Source organism: Parasteatoda tepidariorum, chromosome 5 (assembly GCF_982258835.1).
Source record: "Parasteatoda tepidariorum strain Cologne lab strain chromosome 5, Ptep-v5.0, whole genome shotgun sequence".
In the NCBI taxonomy this organism is placed as follows: Eukaryota; Metazoa; Arthropoda; class Arachnida; order Araneae; family Theridiidae; genus Parasteatoda; species Parasteatoda tepidariorum.
The window spans coordinates 116595236-116601463 of NC_141759.1; positions in this window are offsets into that span (position 1 = coordinate 116595236).

Below are 6228 nucleotides of genomic sequence, written 5' to 3' on the forward strand. Positions count from 1 at the left end.
GATTGTGCAGCTCATTGGAAATAAAAAATATCAAACTTTCACTGTACTTTAATTTGCAAAAATACGAAAGGAAATTTTGGTTTAAAGAATAAATATTTGTACCAATGGAAAGTGTATTAAAATTATACTAAACTAGTTTTGATATATGTTGCTAAAAATTTCCAAGAAAAAAGTTACTATATTTATATTTTATTTAAATTAAGAATTTTTTAACTGTTTTTTTTTTAAATTTTAAAACATATTAAATTTAATGCGTATTATTGACTACTAATGAAAAAGGAAGGGAAGGGGAATGCAATGTATGTACATTTACAAAACAAAAATGAGTTAATTCTAAATGATTAAATGAGAATATTTTTCATTTCATACAAAATTCTTGTTAAATAAATAAAAAGAATTAACTTTTACCAAAAATAAGTGAATAAATATTAACAAAAAAAAATGATTAAGATTAATTTATTGCAAGATTTAAGGTATTAACTTTTATTTTAGTACTGGTGTTAATTCATACACATGAATTTTGCTCTTAACACTAAAACCAGCAGTTTTGCTATTTTGAACCAAACTTAGAGTACAAGATAACTTTTTGTAAAGTTTTACGACAAATTCACTTTCATGGAGGACATCAGAATTGAAAGAAGCTCACATTTGCTTTACATTTGAAGAAAGAAAAGAAAAAAAAAAACGTGAAAATGGTTAGCTCGAGGGCAAGATTATTATCTTTACTAATGCAAGTATTGTATGTCGGAACTGTGCTAACCAAAAACAGTATATGAATTAACATGGGAATTCGAACCCAAGTCTCATCAGTAGGAATCAATTATCAAAGAAGCCATATCGGCTCTAGAACATTTATTATTTAAGTTGTAAAAAACAACAGAAAATTGAATATGCAGTATTATAAATTTCGTTTTAATGTAAACGCGCTATATGTCGATTAAAGAAGTTGCTGTGCAGTTTTGCCATTCCTCCATCGCACAATTTTGGAGATAGCGGCGTCTATAACGATACAAAAAAACTAACAAGTAAATAAAATTCGGCGTAATAGAATAAATTCTTATTTTTGTCGCGTTTTTTTTTTTTTTTTAAATTTCTTCGACAGGAAGACGAACTTTTCGGACGAGAGCAGAGATTAAAATCCTGATTTGTATGTCCATTTTGTTGATCCTAATTTTCTTTATTATATTAAAAAAAAATTGTGTCTTTTCATGATTAGAAAAACTATTTCTGATGGAAATAGCACTTGCGCTTTAACTGCAGAATAAATGAGGTCCTCCTTATTGAAGTTCATAAGACAACTTGGTAGATATTACAAGTCCATTTTAATATTTTAATTCGTGTATGAGCTATTATAATTGACTTTATTAGCATATATAAGTATATACGCTATTTAAGAGCGAATTAAAAAAAGAAAAAAGATTGACAGATCAAACATAGTTCTTCACTACTTCCAAGTAATTTAAAAGTAAAATTCTTTACATTAAACGGTGTGACGCTTAACAAAATACTTTTTTTTATTGAATGCGGAGAAAGTGCATGCATTATTATAGTCAGTCTGAAAAAGTGTGGCAACATGAATACGATCATAATCACCTAGAATAGCTTTCTAGTAGGTGTTGATATGATGGGGTAGGACAGTCTTCTTGTCTCCTCCCATCCCTCAGGGATGTTGAATAACTTTCTATATGAAAACAAACGAAAGACTTGTCTCTCAGAATTTTCTGAGGAAAAGTGAACAGGAAGTTGGTGGTAATGTGCAAGTAAAAAGAACACATTTTCGTCTTTAATTTATTCTCATCTACAAAAAAAATAACAAATAAAAATTAAGTAAAAAAGCTGGATTTTTTTTAATAATGTAATATTATATTTCTTTTCAGGGTTTTCCCGACGACATTTAAGCAGTAATGCATGATACATTTTAATACGGAAGGGAATACGAGACAAATAAAAATATGTTTTATCATGGCAAAAAGATGCAAATAAAGAAATTATAATTTTATTGGTCTATTTATAATACTGCTACTTTAAAAAAATTTTTTAAAAAAAATTTAAAAAAATATGCGGGTGGGTGACCCTTTGGATCTGTCTGCGTAGGGACAGAGGGTGTGCGGTATTGGTCCTCGTTAAGCTGTTCTACCGTAAAGTGCTCGACTTCGCGTGTACGTCGTCGGGCTACCGGAGCGGGAGTGCCACCCCCTCTGCAGAGGATCAAAATTGTGAATGTCTCTTATAAGAGACATAAATCTTTACAAGAAATTTACAAGAAATCTTTACAAGCAGAATTTATCATCGTTTTGCCTTTAAAACAACAATTTATTGCCGGCCGAGTTGATTTTCATAAAAAGGGGGTGTCTATTCCTTCTTATGAAACCAAATGAATCATGCGGTGACAAAAAGTTTACAATTTGTCCAGCAGATCATAAAAATTGAACAACCTCGGTGTTTTGTCTCTCGATAGCTCTCAATCTTTAAATACATCTCAAATTGTGAAACCACAGATGGACTGAATTTCTTTCACATTTTTATTTCACTCTCTCCTCCACAATTAACACTCTCGGTTTCTCTTACTTTCTCTCTTGCGATTACAGCCTCGCTTTTACAGTGGCTAGGCACAACATGCCACCCGCCTTGACAATTTCACAAAAATAAACAATATTCAACAGATACAAACGACAGACATAAACTATAGTGCAATATCTAATACAAAAATCACTTAAAGTTGGTTAGAATTAAATGTATAATTTCACAATTTACAGGTCTTTTATCGATACCTTTATTTGTTTTTGATGTCACCACTCTAATTATATTATCATCGCCTGGGTGAACCTTAATTATTTTAGCAAGATTTCAATACCCTTGAATTCAGTACCCAATTCAGTACCCTTGAAATATCCTCACCTTTCACTAAAACCACTTCATTTTCTTTAAACTCTTCGCTTCCCTTACTCCATTTAGGTCTAGTCTGCAGACGATTTAAATAATCTGTTGAAGAAATGAGTTGAATGTTCGACCCTTTTCTGATAATAGCTATCAAACTTTACTCTGCTAACAAATTATTTCTGTTCAAAAATATAGTATTCATATATTTTCTGGGTATTCCTTATAGTTTTTTTTTTTAAATATTTTAAAGTTAGAAAAATATCTCAATGGTTGCCGTCATCATTTTCTAATTTTAGTTTTCAACTTTTACTGTTAAATAAATGAAAGCATATAAGAAAACGTTTATAGTATCATTTTGTCCGATATTAATCTGAACTATAAAAGTGTCTTTCTATTTTATTAATTGGAATGTCTAATTTTAATATAGTTTCTTATTTATAATTGTAATAGTAATTTTTTTTGTATATATTATCACTAGGAAACAAAAATCTTAAATGCTAGTTACTAAAAAATTAATCTTCGAGCATATAATAATGGAAATATTACACTCAATCATAAATACTTAAGGTTAAGGCGTTATAATTAAAACATAAATATTTTGAATAATGACATTAAAAAATATATTATCAAATTGGACGAATTTTTAAGCATTAATAACTTTTACTTCTGAAGTTCAGAACTTCATTTCTTTTTTTCTTTTTTTTCGGCCTTGTACATTTTTTTTCTTTTCTGTATAAAGCTACATGGCGGTATCGATTTCAATGGCGAAATTAAAAGTTCTTAAGCGTCTCAACAAAAAACACGAAACATAATGCTTTAATCTGCCATCACTCTGCCCATCACTTGGTTTTTACTTTTAGAAATTACCTTAAGACATTTAAGAATTTTTTTTTTTATTATTCTCATAACAACTACCAAACAACTACTAAACAATCGTACCAAAGGGAAATCCTGTGGGGCGGGAATTCGCATCGAATGGGATTCGAACTCAGTTCGCCTCACCGAAGACTACCCGTGTAGTAAATGGTGACTGATGCACGTTAAATTTGACGAGGCACAAAGTCCTCCATATTTGCATAACAAATTATGCCTCTGGGGAGTACTGATACAGGAGTTCCCTTGTCTTCTGTATTTCTTCAAAATGACAAGGATACGAATTTGAACATTAGTCGCCGTAAACCCAAAAACTGGATCGGCTGTTCAACGTCAGATATGAGAAATAAAACATCGGGAGCCGCGATGGCTCAGGAGAGCGTCCGCCTTCCAATGAGTGCTGACGTGAAATATCCTCATTGGTGGATGGATCACGGCTTAGAGTCCTCTTGCCGTCAGGCTAACCGAGGGTGGTTCTCGTGGTCTTCCTCTCCATGTAACGCAAATGCTGGTTAGTTCTATAAAAAAATCCTACATGAAGGCACATTTCTCTTAATACTTGATTCGGAAGTTCCCTTGTCTTCTGGGTTTGGTTCAAAATGACAAGGCTACGTGGTTGATCATTAGCAGTAGTAAATCCAAAAATTGTTTCGGCAGTTCAACAACGGTTATAAAATAAAATATAATGTAACAAAATAATTTCTCTCTATGATGTAAGTGATATTTTTAAAACCATTTAATTTTTATTAATTTTATTTAAATTCCAAATCAACGATTTCAATGAAGCAAAAGTATTATCATTGTAAGTTTAAAATCATAGTTAGTAGTTTATTTGGTTTTATTTAAGCACAATATAATTTTTTAAAATTATTTTCAATATAATCACAGTGTAATAATCTGTAAAGATACTTTTCCTGAGTGTTAAAAGTTTTCTAGAATCGTTTTAATTCATTTTCGTTTCATAGCAGCAGAGAAACTTAACATTGCGTTAAAACTACTCAAAATTTATATTCTGATTGACTTAAAACATAAATGTTTTGGTTAGAAGTTTTGTTAAATAGCTTCATATAATAATCTTGTGATTAGTAACCAATAATTTCTTTGACGTACAAAAAATCCTTTTCTAATTGCTAATTAATTTTAAATATAACATATTTCGGTATGTTTCTATCGAACGTGTTCGAAATTATACTGGATTCCCAAAGAACTTTGAAACATTTGACTTCTAAATTGGAAGACCACATCATCCTAAATGTACAAAATATCAAAAAGTGGCATACTGTTACACATAATAAAAATTTTATAATTTTTGATTTTAAAGTCATCTTATAAATCATTCAATCTAAAAATTTCATGGTTAAATTATGAATTGTGTTGCATTTACTTCTCTTAATATAAATAAATATACATCATATAATGTATGATATACCATCAAAGTTGGAATAAACTAATTTCTAAAATAAATAAAACGTTAGTCGTCCCTCCCCCTCCCTCAAAAAACCCCCCTTTTATCATACGTAAATAGGTCAAAATTTGAGGCTATTATGAGAAAATTTGTTTTTCATGCAAATTATAGGAAATAAATCGCTCTCTTAAATAATTTAAAAATAATAAGTAAAAAAAAGCATTCAAATGCCCAAATTCACCATTCTGATATAGGTAGTCTTTGTTATAATTTTAAAAAAAAATTCTGATGGGAAAAAATGAACCTAATTTTCGAACCTAAATGAATTTTTCGCATATTGAGATATTTTGAACTCGAAATATAATTTCCTACTACATACTGTTATTTACATGCTAATTATTACAAGCATCTTAAAAATCATCTAAAAGGGAGGGAGGTCTAAAATAATTTTAAAAAAAGCACGAGAAATCTAAAATTCGAAACTAGAGACCCTTTTCACATTCGTGCTATAGATCATGCCCACTGATTCAATATAAATTTTAAAAAAATAAAAAAATTCTTAGCGGTTTTGCTCTTTGGAAACTATATTTTTTTCTTCATTTTTAAAAAAAAACATAAATCACGTTTGTAGCTCGTAATACCCGTTCTTGAACTTTGAAAAGTCCAGCTGTGTACCGTAAAGACATGGCTCGCAGTAGAACACCGAAGTCAAGCCTCACTGGCTGCAGTCAGTAAGCGGGTGGGTGACAAATTTGATCAGCCTGCATAGCGACCGAGGGCGCGCGGTATCGGTTCTCGTTAAACTGTTCTACCGTAAAGTGCTCGACTTCGGGTGCAGATCGTCGGGCTACCTAAGAAGTGGTGCCATCTCCTCTGCAGAGGATTAAAATTGCGATAGCATGTCTTCGGATAATCCTATGGGATGTTTCCGGGACCGTCGCCAATAGCTCATCGTGCTATTGGCGACTTTAATAAAGTGCCTACCTTATTTTTGACAAGGATTTAGAAACCACAAACCTTTAGATGGAGACTCCCTGGTGGTGCAGTCGGTTCGAACATAGCTAGTCGAG